We start from the raw sequence: 18,840 nt of genomic DNA on the forward strand, positions 1-18,840 counted from the left end.
ATTGGGTTTTTCATACTTGGGTGTCATGTATCAATTTCTGCCTCCCAAACGGCAAGCCTCCCCCCCAAAATCTTATAGATCAGGGATTCCCGATGTGGTGCCTGTGTGAGCCACAGCTCCCACCAACACATTTTCATGTGCCTGTCAAGTGTTTTTAGGAAGTGGGCAGGTCCAAGTAGGGCTTTTGCCCAGCTAGGCTTTGCTTTCACTATTGGAAATTTGATTGACTGTATAGATTTTTTAAAACGTTGCTTTGTCAGTAGCTGCTACTACACCACAAGGATCTGCACTGTGTTACTGAAATTAAGCTGGGGCAGCCGTTGTGCGGCTGGCTCTGTCTCTTGCAGAAGCCATTTTGTCACTATACCCATCATGCCATGGCAGAATTCCAAATGTGCCCACAGGCTCAAAAAGACTGGGGACCCCGCTATAGATGCAGCCATGTTATTTTGTCTTGAGTTAACCATAGGCTCAAGCTTTGCAGAACAACTGCCAGAGTAAAAACAGACATCCCACCTAAAAAGCAGGTACATCTTAGCTCAAGAAAAGACAGAGGTACATCTGCATTAATCTTTTGCCCTACAGGAAGAAAAAAAAAATCACAAACATTTAAAATAACGTCACAAAACTTCTAGAGGCTAAAGGGTGTAAACATAAGATCAGAGGCACCAACCTTTCACAACAAGTACGGCCTTTCCTATTCAAGCTCCATTATCTTGAGAACCTGCAGAACTGTTGCCTTTCCCCCCTAGATCATGTGAGAATAGAAGAATTATGTCTGTTTGTAGAGTAATAAAGCTTTCTACCTTCTCACAATTATGTCTGTACACTAGATTAGATGAAGCGTATTATTAATTATTTCATAAGAATTTAAGGTCTTTGGTACATTTTAGATATTGTACTAAGTACCAGTTTTCTGATGCCACCAGATGATCAAAGAGGCATCAGGCCTAGGGAACAGGAAGACAGACCCGGGGGTGTATCTACTGAAGACGGCGCCCAGGACAAGCAGTACAGCTCACCTTGCCCTGTCCCCAGACTCCATGTAGAGTTCAGGGATGGGGCAGGCCTATTTGATGCTGGGCTCAGCTGGGTGAAGCTTTAAGCTGGAGAAGAGATGGAGTTTGGGGACAGAGCCAGTAGTTTAAAGTTGGAGCCAGTCAGACCAAGTGCTCAGTTCAATGATGGGCTCAGTCTGATGGGGTCATGCTCGACACCTGCGGTTTAAAACTCAACCAGCCACACTGAGCCCACCATTGGACAGGCGCATCCAGCCACTGAACTCCATGTGGCGTTCGGGGGCAAGCTCAGTTGAATTCAGGCCTGATTCAGTGTTCAACTGTGTGCCTGTTCCTGAATTCCACATGGAGTTCAGGGACCAAATGCAGTTGAATGCTGGCCAGCTGGACTCACCACCCTGAACTCCATGTGGAGTTTGGGGGTGGGTCTGTGGAGTGTGACCTTGGGTGCCCCTTGACCTTGAGGCATGTGCCCTGCCGCAAATCACCCTGCATACACCTCAGGACACAACGATTTAGAGCTGGCCTATAAGGAAGTGACAGATGGGAATTACATTTTTTCCTTGTTGGCCATTATGCACCATGTGGACTAAAAAGATATGCATGAGAAACTCTTTATCAGAAAATGCCATGCAGGATTCGATGGACATAATCTCCACTTCAGTGGTTTGTAGAGGGAAAAAAAGAATGCCTGTTTATAGTTTGCTATTTAAAATACTGTTCGTTGGTTGTATAAAGTATAATTTTACAGAACAAGAGAACACCTTCTGACCTAGACAAAACCAGTGAGACGTGAGAAAATAAGATGTGGGAAAATGGGAAAATAAACTGCAGGTGTGTGTGTTGGGAGGGTAGACATAAGAGAAGGGCCCAATATGCATGGAATGTTTTCCTCACAGCTCTTCTCTATGCAGTGGGCTTGTAGTGGGTTCTCCTCCTGTTTCTCTGTTTATACACAAGGAGGCGCTCATTCCTGCCACAAGGCTTTTCTACAGAGAACTCTCCTGGGCTTGACTCTACAGAGAACTCTCCTGGGCTTGGTTCCCTTGGGGCAAAGCTGTACTCACTGGCAAAGCTGCCCTGCTTTGGTGGGAAATTAAAATCATGCTAGAAATGGTCCAACTTGCCGCAGAGAGAATGAAAAGTGAAAGCAGCGCTTGAGAAAATATGTCCGTATAAGAAATCTTGCTGCAAATGGACATTTCTTCTATTGCACACCAGGCGTGCAGAATCAGCCAATGTTTGGTTAAACCAGGGCTTCCTGATTCATGTTGTAAAAAACCCTGAAGGAGAAAATAGTATAAGAGACCCACATCCCTCCAAAAGGAGCAAATTGTATAAAATAATCAGCTGTCTGAAAAATCTGATTCTGAATTGCATTTTAAACTTTATGGACTTCAAACACTGGAAGGTTTGCATGCACTGAAATGTGAAAGAGTTGAGGTGCTTGTTTCAGTCCTTGTCACTTGATGGGATGCATGTTTTTACATGAACCCTGCTCCTGGATTGTTCCCCAGGCAGTACAACTTAAACTTTTGAACATAACCTAATTATCAACCTATTTTGTAACATAGCTAGTTAAACCACAACTCCTACCTAGCAGAAAGTTTCAAAAAGTACTATTTTTGCGAAAGCTTATTTCCTGTTATCGTCTTCAGTAAGTAATCAGCTAGTTTTCCTCCTTCCTGTATAAAGTTGTTAAGCTGCTAGTCTAACAAAGGATTATTTATATTTCAAAGGTTCCCAGTCTTTTAATCTGTTAGCTGGCTACTGCCTTCAAAAGGACAGAGGAATAATGGCTCCACAGGAATATTAATACACCTTTCTACTGTCGACAGATTGCACAGAGGCATGCCACTGTTCTGGTTCCTTATTCAGTTCTTGCTAGCAATACAGACTTCTTGCTGGTGACTCAGAAGCTTGTGGTGCCAGATCAGTGTCTGGACCAGGCACAACTGCATGTCTTCTTACATTAGACAGTCTCTGGAGTGCAGGAATGTGTGAAATGGACTGGTCCAAAGTGTTTTTGGGTGCAGCTGGGACCCAGTGTCTGTATTTGTCCTAGGTGACCCCACTTTGGAGTAGCTGGCACAAGAACTGGGCTTTGGACAAGGAACCATATCTCCTTGGAGGGGAGAGTCCAGTGAATGTCGGGGTGTATAATGTGTGGTGGTTCAAACCTTATTTTGGGAATGCAGAGCTTTTAAATTGTACAAATCAGGATTCAGGAATCAGGAAATGTGAATAAGAAACTGGGAACTGGGAACCAACTTCAGCCTCATAAAAGAAGGGCCTTAATGAAGACACTACTTAATAATGGTATGGTTTATGATTAAAACACCTTTCTGAAAGTTGATTCAGTGGTTGCTGTACACAATACTATGATCCTGTGGTATAACGTGAGTGAACTACTCTGTATATGATTGCGTGAATTCAGAGCCTGAGGAAAAAAGAGAAGGGTGGCCACCCACATGGTTCCAGCCTTAAACAAGAACAAAGCCTCCAGGATTTCTAAGAATGTGACAAGATTAAATGATTCAGCTTTTCCCCAGGGCATTGTCTCCCACTACCTTTTAAAGGCAAAGGGCAATCTGGTGAGTCAATTTGTTACATTTTTGTTTTGTCCTTCTCAGGAACTTAAAGCAGACGGGTGAAAAAGAAGGGAGAGGCTGAGTATTTTGGTCAAAGGCCTAGAAAAACCTTGGGAAGGAGGAGTGAAGAAAGTAATCGTGTAATTTTGTTGACCTGCAAGGTTCCAGTTCTATATATTTCATATGCAGCATAAGGTCCGATTCATATGGAGCAATGAACTGCCCACAAAAGTTAGTGGGGTAGAATACACTCTCCTTATAATGTTGCATTTATTAGAATTTGTATATCACACCTTTCTCAAATATCAGCATTATAAAGGAAAATTGATATAATTATCAGGACATTAATTGGAGGTTTAGGCAAAGAACAAACCACAGGAATGAAGATAAACAGCCACCCAGAGGGAAGGTGTTCTAACCATACATCAAGGAAATCACTGATCGAATAGGGAACTGATGAAGAAATATTACCTCCAAACAATCTTCAGACCCACCAAGAAAATTCAACAAATGCTACATTCAGCAAAGGATGAGGGATCCTCTAAGTTCTGCAGGAGTCTACTGCGTACCTTGCAGCTGTAGATAAGTCTACATATAGGGACCACGAAATGCAGCACCCAGACACAAATCAAAGAACATGAAAGGCATTGTAGACTAATTCAGCTGGAAAAATCAGCAATAGCAGAACACGTGAAAAACCCAACCCAGTTAGGTCCCATCTATATGAAATAGGTTGAAGGGGAAGTCTCAACAATTTTCTTTCTTTATAACAGCTTCTGAGATTTATCGGTTTAGATTATGTAGAACTTGCTATACAGATATAGCCGTGGAAGCATGACATGAAAATATTTATGTTTGTTATTGTTTGTCTGTTTGTTATTTGTTGTTTTTTGTGGGTGTGTTTGTCGCATGCCCTTTTCTCTTTTTTTTTTAAAACAATAAAGTATATTCAAAGAAGAAAAACCAAGCTGGACACATAAAGTTATTTGAAAACACAGAAATTCTGGACCACTCTGACAGCCACTACGTCACACTCAGGGGCATATCTAGGGAAAATGGAGCTGAGGGCAGACTCCAAGTTTTCTGGCCCCCATGAACCCCCGCGCCCGCCCCATGCCCCTCACGCCCCGCCCCGCCCCGCCCCGCCCCAATTATCTTAGCCAGTGACAGGACCTGGCGGGTTGGGACAAGGAAGGAATAAGGAGAGGCATGGGGAGGCGTGCAGTGTCTCCAGGTCCCACACCGCGCCTGCGCACACTGTGCCGCCCCGTCTGGCTCTGCCCACTCCTTGGGCAGCAGCTGAGCTGGCCGACGAGCCAAGGCCTGCCCGGGCAGCGCCTGGCTGCTCCCCTCCTCATTAGCCAGCCTGGAGCCTGGGCTGCGGGCTGGCTGGCTAATGAGGAGGCAGAGCAGCCAGGCGCTGCCTGGGCAGGCTTCAGCCCGTCGGCCCTGGTGGGCCGTGGGCATGCACTCCGGCTGCTGCCAAGGGGCGGGTCAAGGCAGAGGGGGAGGTGCAGTGTGCAAGTCCCGTCCCATGCCACGCCTGTGCACACTGCGTGCCCACTCTGGCTTGGCCCACCCCTCAGGCAGCAGCTGGAAAGCACGCCCACGGCCCACTAGGGCCGACTAATGGGCCAAGGCCTGCCCAGGCAGTGCATGCACATCACAGCCAGACCCAGCCAGGCCAGAAGTAGGGGGGACGATTTCCACCCTCTACATGACTCAATGGGGCCACCCAGGACGTTTGTCCTCGGATGTTCCCGTTGTAGCTACGCCGCTGGTCAGACTACACAGAGAAGCCATTGAAATCCACGCACATATGGACAATTTCAACAGAAAGGAAGAAACTATGAAAATGAACTAAATTTGGATACCAGTGCTTAAAAACACTAGAATCAAGGCAGTGGTTAGTGAACACCACCCAGACACAGGATGTCTCTCTGCAGGAAGCAATTCAATGGACCAAAATGCCAAGCAACTGCCATGCAGATGCCCTCACTAACTGATTATGCAATTCAGGGTTATATACATATGCTAAAATGGGTGGATTCCACTTAACACATGCATATTACACCTGCAAATTTCACCCTTAACACTTTTAATCAATGCAAATGGTTCTTTCTCTCACCCTGGACATTCCACAGGTATATATACTCCACTTGCTTTACTACATCAGATCCTCTGAAAATGCTAGCCACAGATGCAGGCGAAACCTCAGGAGAAAATGCTACTGGAACACGGCCATACAACCCAGAAAACCCACAGCACCTTTAGGAACATTTATCACACCGATTTCAAGGACTATGGGGGAATTAAACACAGGTAACATCAGTTAGGTCCCATCTTTTTGGAATTATGCCAGCATGTTGTTCAAGACAAAACATAAATCACAGGGAAAAAAACTGTGCAGCACAAATATAGAGATAGGATCTAGTATGTGCAGCCCTTTCTTTGAAGTTGCTTTAGGTTGAGTCAGACCACTGCTTTATTTTGCTTAGTACTATCAATTCTGAGTGGCATGACCTCAGTGGCGTAGTGCCAAGGGAGGGGTGATCCACCAAGCGTGCGCCAGGGCAGGGACGTGATGGGGCATGGCAGGGGCGTTCTGGGGTGGGCATGGCGTGGCAGGGTCGCAGGGCGCACCTGTGCTCCGGGCGCAGTTGCTGCTCGCTCCGGCTCTGCATGACTTTTCCTTGGCATTGACTATATATGCAGCCCTGCCCCGAGGGCAAATAACACCCTCTGGGGCTATTTCAGTTTGGGAAATTGGTACAGCAGAAGGTAGGATAGGATTTTCACTTTGTGCCATAGTCCTGATTCAAATGAGAGCCCCACACACTTGGGAACGGAACTCCCTATAGACAACTATCTGCCAGGGGAAAAAGGGGGATACCATCAAGCGCTCCTTGGAGTAAGGGAAGAATTTTAAAAATGTACTAATGGATAAAGGTAACAGAAGTAAGCCTAGAGAGATCTTTCTAGAATAAAGGGAATTAAAGATAATATATGTAACCATATGATTTGTCAGAAGAGATTAGGGTTTTCGACGGTCCCATCTACAATTAAATGAACTCCCTTTTTCTTACACTGGTTCTTTGATTTCTTGTTCTCAATTTTGATGTAGTTTGGCTCTTTGTAAAAGGTTGCAGATTCCTGCCCTAGGCTAATGTTGGCACACTTTGTGCTACAACTGAGGTCAGTTTTATCGTCTAGTTGTGAAGAAGTTTGTTTTTCCTTTGTGTGCTCCTTTTAGTAAGACAGGTTTTGCAATAAGCCCCCAGTGTTTACTTTTGAACTTAACAGTATACTATTTTGCTCAGCTGTTTGTCAGCCTGTCTGGGACTGAAGTCCCAAGCTCTGATTGGCAGTGATGCACAGCTGTGCAATGACCTTTAGACAATAGCTCCAGGGCACTTGTGGGCAGCAACTATCCTTGTAGAAAAATTAAAATTATAATTACTTGACTCTAGATAGCTAAGAAGCTCAGCAGATCTTCCACACTTCTCCCTGAGGTTACAGCCCCCTTATAGACAAGAGAAGTGAATCTGAAGCTGTTTGATGATTATATTCCTGCATATATGAAGGAGTATAAGGATATTATTTTCAGTAAGATTTCTTCAGATATCACACCAGTGAAAAGTGCCCCACAGGCAAACTGATGCACATCTATATTTTTATTAATATAAAACATTTTGCCTTTCCTTTAACCAGTTGAATATGTTATGCTGGCTTACATAAGATTAAAAACACATAGTTAAACCAATATTTAACAGTTTAATTTAAAACCAAGCAGGAATCAAAATATACTATGCCAAAGCAGTAACAATCCAGCAATCATTTTATGTTCTAAAGAACAGCCTAAATATAAGGGTCTTAACCAATCATGGCAAAATCATATGTGAACCAACTGATGGGTCTCTTCAGAAATAGTTCAATTGTAGATATTCAACTGGCAGGCACAAACTGACAAAATATTTTCAAAAACGGGAGGAAGAACTACTTTTTTTGCAGGGTTGGGGGTGCATACTTGAATTCTCAACATGGCAGAAATCATAATTACTAAATACCGTGCCGCAATTTGCACCAGAATCAAATCCATCTCACCTTCTGGTAATATTTGATCCCATGATGATTCCACCAACTCAATGTAACATGTTCTCTAAAATTGTTGGAAAGACCATGGAGAAATCCATTTTTTGCGCAACTGAAGAAGAAGAAGAGTTTGGATTTGTATCCCCCCTTTGTCTCCTGCAGGAGACTCAAAGGGGCTTACAATCTCCTTGCCCTTCCCCCCTCACAACAAACACCCTGTGAGGTAGGTGGGGCTGAAAGAGCTCCGAGAAGCTGTGACTAGCCCAAGGTCACCCAGCTGGCATGTGTGGGAGTGTACAGGCTAATCTGAATTCCCCAGATAAGCCTCCACAGCTCAGGTGGCAGAGCTGGGAATCAATCCCAGTTCCTCCAAATTAGATACACGAGCTCTTAACCTCCTACGCCACTTCAGCTTCATATAACTGATAACTGGCATGTTGATTAATAATCCACATAGTTTCCACAGTCAAGGCACTGGTTGTTGTGAGTCCTTTGTTGGGGACTGAGGTTCCACAAGTGAGGATCCACAATGGTAAATAAATACATAGGAGCATCCTGTGCCATTATTTTAATGCACTGGCAAAAACTTACCAACAGTTTGCACTTGGATTATTGGCAGTGTCTTTTTTTCTTTTTCTTTTTTGCTATTGTCACATCTGACTGATGGCAATCCCGGTGGGTTTTTAAGACAAAAGATGTTCAGAGGTGGCTTGCCATTGCCTGCCTCCACATCACAACCCTGGTATTCCCTAGAGGTCTCCCATTCAAATACTTGCCAGGGTTGACCCTGTTTAGCTTCTGAGATGTGACAAGATCAGGCTAGCCTGGGCGATCCAGGTCAGCCCTCTGGTCACATTAAAATCTTTGCATACCATTCCCTTCACAATACATACTGATTACCCTAGAATCCATACCCCTCCAATATACCTGAACAGAAAGATTTTTAAGAGCCATAGTTGATTCTGTACTGAGCCACGTTCTGCTGCAGAGTCATAGGTTGCAGACCCGTGGCCTCGAGGACTACAGCTATCAGGGCTATAATGTTCCACCACAGGCTATGGGAGAACTGATTGTTGGAGAAAAGAAACCACTCTCACCTCCTTTCTTCACTACACAGACATTTGGGTTTGACCTAGTTGTTTCTATTAAAGAATATCCCTTTCTAGTCACCTTTAAATTACTCTCATTTATCCTTAAGTTGTAAGTAACTCTGCATGGTTGTTTCCGTATAAGGGACTGTTTAAGTAGCTGTATGATTACTTTACCAAAATATCCTAGAAAAGTATTGGTCTGTGGCTCTGCACCGCACTTAATATAACTAGCCTTATATCCTCATTAAAACCTTGCAATGGCCTTTTCTCACACAGCGAGATCTGCAACATCTTTACCAAAGCAAAAGTTAAAGTAACTGTTCTTGGACTGAACTGTTTCTCTCGTCTGCCAATGAATCCTTCAGTGAATCAGCTTCCAGCACCTGTTTCCTTTTTGATCCCATTCACTCTCTTTTTCAAAAACTGGCCTGTCAATTATACTAGTAAGTTGCGGTTCATCTATGGGACTGAAAGCTGAAAATACATTATCATATATACACAGGCAAAATGATTCTTGACAGACTGAGGAAAGGGGGGGGGTTGAGGGTGCTATGGAGATCATTTGTGGTTTTTCATTTCTCTCATGGTAGAAAAGAGGCAGATAAAGTGTTGGTGAGGGTGGGATCCAAGTTGGTCAGTTTCCAAGCCTCACAGTCTCTCCAGAGTTTAATACAGTTAGAGAAGACATTGAATCTTCAAACTCTTTAATTTATTATGAACAGTAACTCCTGCAAGGGTGGGATTTGGATCTGGACACAATGGGCTCCCCATCTTCATAGGCACTGCTGGTTCCCCCCAATTGCAAAGTTGGGATCCAGCTTTTCAAATGGGGGAGGGAGCTTACAGAGATGGGGAGAACTCTCCCCATCTTCACAAGCACCCTGCTGGCTCCCCCCTTCCTTTGCAAATCTGAGATCCAACTTTGCAAATGTGAGGTGCCTATGAAGATGGGGAGAACTAATTCCATCTTCACAGGGCACGCTGCTGTCCCTCCTTGGCAAAATTGGGATGTTTGGGGGCTCAATTTCAGTGTTTGCACGAAGCGCCATTTCCTGCAGATACACCCTGTCACGTTCTTGCCGTGCGAGGATTTGTTTTCTAGAGTCCGTTGTATTTTTTTTCACACAATAGGCTTTATGGTTAGTTTGTCATAGATCCCCCCCCCGCAAAAATTATTAGTTCCATGGTTGCACTGTAGCAAAATAATACAAATGACATCATATGAAAAAGAAACAAATAACAAAACTCCCACAACATTTTCAAGCATTGCTTCCTAATCTCCTAGACATAAAATTAATCATTTCCTGATCTTATTTCCTATTTGCAATCCTAGGCTGTTTAAAACAATGGGGAAGGAATAGGGCAACTGAAAACTTGACAGGTCTTACCAATTACCTTATCAGTAGGACCACTCCTCTGTTTAGTGAGTTTATATTGCACCTTTCCAGAGGTGGAGCGAGGGGAAACTGTGCCTGAGGTGCATACATGCATGCTCTGCACCCCTGCTGCAGCATTGCCCACCCCCGCCCCACCCCAGAATGCCCCCAGAATTCACATTTCCTCTGTTTTATCTTCACAACAACCCTGTAGGCTGGGAGTGTGTGCAGAGGTGGGATCCAGCAGGTTCTCACCAGTTCCCGAGAGTGGGTTACTAATTTTGTGTGTGTGCCGAGAGGGGGTTTCTAATTGGGTCTGCTTTTCCGTTAGAAATTCCATTAGGTCCAAAAATCATAAAGTCCTGTTGTTTCCTATGTGGCTGGTTAGCGAAGGTAGAAAACGGGATAATTCTCCCTGTTGGGCTGTTTTAAAAACATGTTTTAGTAATATGGTAAAGTTCCTTGTTTAAGGAAAGTATCCTTCTGTTGATTTTTAGAAACAAAATTAAGTATTTGAAAGTATTAAGTATTTGACAGGCAGTCAATTAAAGGAGAAGTAGTTGTTTCTGTTGGCAGTAGACGAAAGGACTTGCTATAATGAGTTTAAATTATGGACAGAAAGATTGATACCAGCTGGAAATTAGGAACTTTTTGTTTACAGTAAGAGTTTTTTACAGTAACAGAGAAATTATTAATGCCCCGCCCCTGGAATGCCCGGCCACGTCGTGCCCCGCCCCGCCCCATTGGCGCTACGCCACTGTTTGAATCCCACCACCATGGGAACCTGTTACTAAAATTTTTGGATCCCACCACTGATGTGTGTGTATGGCCCAAGGTTACCCAGCGAGCTTCCACAGCAGAGTGGGGAACAGAACATGAGTTTCTCAGATCCTATTCCAACACTTTAGCTACTACACCACATCCCTCCCTTGGTACCAGGTACTTAGATTCAAACTGAACAAGGCAATATTGGGATACTCTTTGATTTGTGGACAATCCGTGTGACAGCCAACAATTTAATGAACAGCAGGCACAAAATGAATTTCAAGTCAAAGATCTGGAATTGGATTGGCAAGAGAATACTGCCACCTGGAGACTAGAAAAGACAAAAATACCTGAGGAGATTTTGAACACCTTCTTGTATACCTGCTGTTTCCACAGCTTTGGTGCAAGTTGACCATCAGAACCACTGTAGTAAAGAACCAGCACTAAGAGGTGTCAGATAAGAAACTTCTCAGCAAATCTATTTATTTAGAGTCCTACTCAAAGAGGTTTACAATTAAAAACACAAGCTATTATACATCATCAGCATAAAAACTATCCATAGAGCAGAAGCTGATATGAGTCATTACAAGCTGATAAGATAAAACCCATAATTAAAAACCTGGGTAAGAAGATGTGCCTAGGTGCCCCCACAGAAAATGCCCTGTCTCTAGCCACCACCTACCACACAACTGAAGGCGAGGCCACAGAAAGCAGGGCTTGAAAGGCAGAACTTAATTGGCAGGCTGGACATTGTCTCAGCAGTATTCCAGAGGATGCGCAAAATTTGGTCAACATCTACCATCAATGCTAGGATGAAAATACGACTCTTCAGCACCATCATCGCACCAATTGCAGTTTATGCCAGTGAAACCTGGAAGATCACCGCAAAAATAGCCCAAAAGCTGAACGTGTTCCAGCAAGATTCTTGAAGTCACTTACCAGGACCATATTACAAACAAGGAAATTCTGTGCAGAACAGGTATAAGGAGGCTGCAGGACATTGTGACAGAGCAACAATTGCATCTTGCTGGGCACATCTTACGCCTACCAGGTCACTGTTACCCAAAAACCACAATGTGATGGGTACCATCTGGACTGGAAAAAAGTGAAAGTGAGGTAGACCTTGGAAGACATGGCATCAGACCTTCAAAGAAGGCCTAAACGAGGCTCGCATCTCATGGGATGAAGTTGAATTTGCCGCAGCTGACCAAAATCGTTCAAGAGAGAGTGCTTGTTGCCCAATGTGCCAATGTGTATAGGCGGAACTAAGTCTAAGCAAGTAAGTAGTCATTAATGGGAAAGTCTATACTGAGGGTGTAAAGTGTGCTAACCTAAACTGTGTGGCACTCAGGCTACATTTCCATGCACACTTACCAGAACGAAAGTTTCATTGAATCCACTGGATATTCTTTTTGACCATATGTACCAGAAGAGCATAATGAAAATAATAAAAGATATTAGACAATAATTGACATTTGTCTGCCATCTTGAGGTGACTATGAAAAATGACATTGTATACAGGACACTTTATTAGAAAGGTCATATTGCAGTGGAAGAAGGTGTCGGATCTTGTGGGTGGAAAGAGGAGGAGCTACCAATTCCCCTTCCCACTACAGACTTTTGACTCTCCCCAGGAGCAGGAGCATTTGAGGTTGTAGAAGAAGGGGAAGGTGAGAAAGTCACACTTAGCTAATAGAAATCCATCCATCAGCAGCCATTTTCAGTAGAACCTAAGGGAAGGATTTTCAGAGACAGTGGGCATGCCCATAGAGAATTCAGTGTATCTTTTAGGTACTGACCTGGCACAAAAGTAAATTCAAGGTTCTATGGAGGGACCGTCAGATTTATTATTTTCCTGTAATGCCTACATCTGAATTCTAAAGCTACATTTATAATAGGTCTTTTTTCAGCAGGTCGAATCTAATAACTGGCAGACTATCTGCACAGTAACCCATGCCCAAACTTCCATGCCTCTGGCAGAATTTGCAATGTTGAAAGGTGCATTTAAGGAGTGGAAGATGAGCTAGATTGAGTGGGAGCCACCGGAGGACAGCACCATGATGAAGCAGACCATCATGACTTAAGAAAGAACACATATCTCGTCTATGGTGTGAAAGGGGGAGGGGATTTTAGTGTGTAACACTGAGCTGCAATCTGAGAACACTTTTCTTGGAGTAATCCTGTGTGGACAGAATGGGGTGGGTACAGAGAAGAGTGACAAGGTTGATGAAGGGTCTGAAGACCAAGCCCTGTGAGGAGGCTGAGGGACTTGGGAATGCTCAGTCTGGAGAAGGGGAGAATGAGGGGTGGTCATGATTGCTCTCTTCAAGTATTTGAAGGGCTATCACTTAAAAAAGGGCAGGGAGCTGTTTCTGATGGTAGCAGTGTTACCGCTGCTGTTTGGGTAACAATAAGTGCTTTCAGCTCAGCAACATAATGAGGCGCAGGAAGCCGGTGATCTTCAAAGCAAAAGGATTTTATTCGGAGATGGTGGTCACAGCTCGGGCAGGAGAATCGCACCTTGCAACCAAGTGCAAGAACTTTTATTCCCAAACTTCAAAGGGGCAAAGGGGCAGGTAGAAAGGGGGAGGTAAGGGGGCGAGTCCCTTACCAAACACCAGTAAGAAAACAACAATACAAAAGCAAGATACAATAACAACTTTGAATGGGATTACAAAATCCCACTGTCAAACATAGTCCCGCGAGATCTCACAATGGTGCTGAAAGGAAAGCCGATAAAGTCAATTCAGGAAATCTAGGTGGGCTCGCTACCGCACCCAGCTATCTTCTTTATCAGATGGCTGTTTCCTTCAGTAATGCCCTGAGGCTCCCGCGCCTCATCTCTGCAACAAATAAAAGTTCAAACTGTCCAATGGTGGTCCCTGCACAGCTTCCAATGGCTGGGGACCTCTGGGTGCTGCCAACAGATTTGATTTGCAAGTCCAAAGGGGGTCTTTGTCTTTGCTAAGGAGTCGGCTGGGTGTTGGCCTCAGCAGAGCCAACTTCCCTGTCCCTTAATATCAGCCTTTACAGGCTACTGCTTTTGCTGACAAACACAAATCTTAAAAACAACATTTTAAACTTAAACATTAGGGAACACAGTAAACACACAAGAATCTCCTAAATTAACAATAACAAAACCTTAAGCTAACTGGGGAACCTAGTCAAACTAAAATCCTAAGCAGCGGGCAAATCATAAATCCAACTCTAAAGGGGCTTTTATTACATCCTATATGGGCATAAACAAGAGGGAAACCATATAACATTGGCACAACCATACATATACACTCTTTGCGATCCTCGTGGAGGTTTCTGAACTACACCAGTCTCTGCATCTTGACATGGAACCAGTATAGTCAGGCAACTTGACTCAGGAAAATATTTTATTTTCCTGGGCGGTAACAGCAGAGGATAGGACTCTCAATAATGGGTATACATTACAGAGAGAAAGGTTCCGACTAAATATTAGGGAGAAAAAAAATTACAGTAAGAGTTGGGCAATAGTGGAATCAGCTGCCCAGGGAGGTGGTGAGCTCCTCCTCACTGGCAGCCTTGAACAAGTGGCTGACTAGCAGTTGTTTAGGCTGGTCCTGCATTGAACAGGGGGTTGGGCTAGATGCCATGTATGGCCCCTTCCAACTCTATGATTCTGTTTTATACCAACATATACTAAATTACATAGCTTAGTGCACTCTAATCTGGAGGAACCGGGTTTGATTCCCCGCTCTACTGCTTGAGCTGCAGAGGCTTATCTGGATAATTCAGATTAGCCTGTGCACTCCAACACATGCCAGCTGGCTGACCTTGGGCTGGTCACAATTCTTCTGAGCTCTCTCAGCCCCACCTACCTCACAGGGTGTTTGTTGTGGGGGTGGGGAAGAGAAAGGAGATTGTCAGCCCCTTTGAGTCTCCTCACAGGAGAGAAAGAGGGGTTATAAATGCAACTCTTCTTCTTCCAATATGGACAAATTACATTTAAAACATATCTGTTCTATCATGCAGGATTTTTGATGTTGAAGACAGTGGATCATAATACAAATACCTCAAATAAAATAGGCAGTTGGCTTGTTGGAAATGTAAGAGGGGTGCAGCTGACTCATGGGTTTTCACTGGAATACATTTACAATGTTATATTGATTAAGCACATTATAGCACTCTGATTAGGAGTATTTTAGGACTGCTTATTTGAATGGGGATAAGGTGCTGATGTGTTCTGTCCTGGAGGTGCAAATTTGATGTTATCATTTTGTTGTTATATTTAATGAGTGAGGTATATATGATTAATTGTTTCTAGTTGGCAGTACACTTTATATTTGATATATAGCATTAAGTCTGATGCAGATAACATTGAAATGGGGATAGAGCCAGCAGCCTGTTGTTCATCTTAGAGAAGGATTACAGATTTAACTAGTTATTGCCAAGTGTTCATCTCAAAGAAGGACTGCAGACTTAACTTCTTATTACAAGTGGTTCTCCTTCACTATGAGGATTATAGAGACTTACAAGCTTGTTTAAATTATCACTATGAAGGAGAACTTTTGAATTCTATGTGACTAGTGATATATCCTCATCTTAGATTGTTTACCATTCTGTAGATTAGTGTTAATATGTTACAATCAATCATTAAGATGAGGTTGAATTTTTGCCTGATCTTTGGAGGAAAAAGGACAATTGTGTTCTTACTGGCCTTTTCATCATTGAGGTATGTCAGGCATATGATTCCCACCAAATCACCAAGCCTGCTGCATGATGTAGCAGGAACCGTATCTCAGATATGTTGGACAGACGTCATTTTGATCTTTTTAAAAGGCGAAAGATTTATGTGATCTGAAGAGAAACCAGAGTATTTTGATATATGTCAGGATTACTTGAGACTGGCATAATTCCATTTATCACAGCAAATTTTGTCCTCTGAGGATGCTGGCCAAACATTTTGGATAATTCTCTGCTTACAAGAACAGCTTGGGCAGATAATCAGAAACCAGAAAACTTCACACCAGAATCAATAAAGGGAGATTAAACTTAATCCTGGAAGGAATGAGAAAAGCGGATGATTGAGACTGTGTGTAAGTGAGTGAGAGAGAGAGAGATTGAAACATTATGCAGTTTTTTTTAATCCAGAGTATTGCACAGCTGCCTTACTGCTACTAGTTGTGGTAACCAAAGGTAACATTGCTTGATCCCTAATCTAGTTTTGTCACAAGCAATTCATTCCTACATGATCCCTAACAAATGTCAGAATATATTGTTTCTTTTATATTTGCTATGATAATTGGGCTAGTAAATAAAATAAATTGACCATCATACCCTCCAATCATGCTATTTCAGCCAGTATAGTGTTTGTTTGTTTGTTTGTTTAAAACATTTATATCCCACCTTGTCTGCTTAAACTCATGACAAATAACAATGTAGCAACAAGTTGTAAGAACACACAAATACCTCCATTAACAACAATAAAAACCATTACACAAGTGAAAACAATATTCAAAGTCAATGCACATTAAAAACAAATATAAAAATTAGCCACCAACATAAAACACTTAACACAGAGATTGAAACCAAAGCCAAATCTACCTAAACAGTTTACCCTGCATCAGATGACTCTGACATAGAATTGTCTTACCGGCCTTCTTAAATATAGCAACTACTCTGGTAGGCTATTCTAGGTGACTGGACCCACCACACAGAAAGACCATGATCTAGCTGTTGTACAGACAATGCCAGCAGAGGGTGTGGTGCCCAATATTTCTTTACCAAATATCAAAACACTGCCCTCAAACAGAAGAGAGTTTTAAGTAGCTTTATTTGCAAAGAAAAGAGAGCCTTCTCCACATGGGCACACTCTGTCAAAACAGTATAACCAAAACAGTATAAGCATATTTATTCAATTTTCCCAAATTCGCCACACACTCTCTGTTCCCCCATTGGCTAAGGGTACAACTTTCCGGTGTGCCTATTTACATGTTACTCCTTAATATGTGCCCCCCTCCCATATTCTTCCTGTATGTTCATTATAGTACAGTTTGTCGTTAGAGCAGGAGGATAAGTTAATATGCATTAGCCTACTAAGCATGCTCAATACAGACAATCTGATACAAGCCTTGCCTTTCAGCCTAGTCATCCCGCAGTTTTATCTTGTCTTGCCCCAGGCATCCTCCCTTATGATCTCCTCACTCCTTGTAAAAAACACATTTCTCATTTATCACAAGGGCACCAAAAAGGGAAGGTTGTTTCAAGAGTGTAACTGGTTGTGGAAGTATACTGCGGGATTCATTCTGATACACGTTTAGGGGCCTACACTGTGAAGGGTTTAAAAGGGTTTTTAAACCATCACTTTTGCATTGAGTATGGAAGCTGTGCATTTGATGCAAAACTGGAATTATACGTTTCAAGCAGCTGATTACAGACAAAAGCCTCACTGACTCATTTTCTAAGTATTAACAGCCCAATCCAGAGCCAGATGTAATTGCAGCAACAACAACCTGTTTGTCCATCAACAAGGCAAGGTTCAGCAACCCCTAAAACTTAACTCCATCTAGGTCTGTTAAATCAGCATCAGCTATGCACTCTAACTTCCCAATTAGTACAACGTCTCTTTTATCTGGATTAATCTTCACTTTGTTTCCCAACTTCAAAACACTGGCCCAAGACCTGCATAATTTATTCTTTTTTTTATTGAATGCAGCTTATTTTCAGGAAAGTGATTTTATGATTGCTGTTCAACACTAAAATCCAGAGTACCCCAGCAGCTTGTACTCAAGCATGTAATGAAATTGTCATAAACATATTATTTTAAAATAATTTTGCTGATTGTTTCCCCCCTCTGAACGCTCCTGAACTATTGTTATCTTTTGTTATGTGAAGCTGTCTTGCATCTTTATAGTCTATGCTGTGCATTGTTTATGGTATATTATGTCTTAGACAATGTTCTGTTTGCATTGCTTCTTAATTTCTGTAATCCTAGTCCTGTTGTGTTGCTACTGGATGTCTTGTACTGTCTGATTTAATTGTTTATTACATTTTGAAATCCACCTTCAGTTTCAATGAGAAAAGTGGGCTCCAAATATGAAGTCAATAAATAAGAGTGTATTAGATACTTTCACTTTTGCTTGTTACTTTATCTCAGCACAAAGAGATCACAGAAGCCAGATTTTTATGTGGGGTCTGAGGTTAGTGGTCAGTGAAATGTCATGCTGGAGACTTGAAGCTTAACCTCTTATGTATAGCCCAACATTTACCATGAGAACTACCTTTCCTTATCAATTATTAATAAGAGATGTGCAGTTATTGATGTGTCAGGAGTGGAGCCTGGTGATTAAGGGACACTGCTCTGTAACCTGATTGATACATAACCTGATGGATGTGTAACCTGATTGATATATAAAGGGTCTTTCTGTTCCCCTACCTCTCTCTTCTGATGTTTATGGCTTTGACATGGATTGTAGATAACTAGGCTATTGACCCTGGCGAGCCATTCTCCAGAGAAACAGGATGTGCCTATTGGCCTGAGCAGGGAGTTATCACTGTTGTGGCCTTTAGGCACTTAAGTCTCCAAACAACTCTTTTTCACACTTTCTATGGAAAAGCAGGAGGGGGGAATTGGGCAAGGATAAAGGGACCCTGGAAAGCCAGATGACGCAGAACTGGCTTTCTCAATCTGTGTATTCTACAGCCTTTCAGTAAATGCTACTGATCAATTATCCAGAGTCTGTTTATTGGCTAAAGGTCTGAGACCTAACATGCTGACACATGGAGGGTAATTGAGGAATAGGATGATGGACTGCTAAACATTTTGCAGTTTGTTGAACTCATTGCTTAAAGAAGTGCTGACACTGACAAATTGTTTTGTAAGTTTTCTTAATTCTAAGCGCATGCAGATGATGAAGGGTTTGTAGTTGCTCAGCGG

This window comes from Sphaerodactylus townsendi, linkage group LG08 (genome assembly GCF_021028975.2).
Source record: "Sphaerodactylus townsendi isolate TG3544 linkage group LG08, MPM_Stown_v2.3, whole genome shotgun sequence".
NCBI lineage: Eukaryota > Metazoa > Chordata > Lepidosauria > Squamata > Sphaerodactylidae > Sphaerodactylus > Sphaerodactylus townsendi.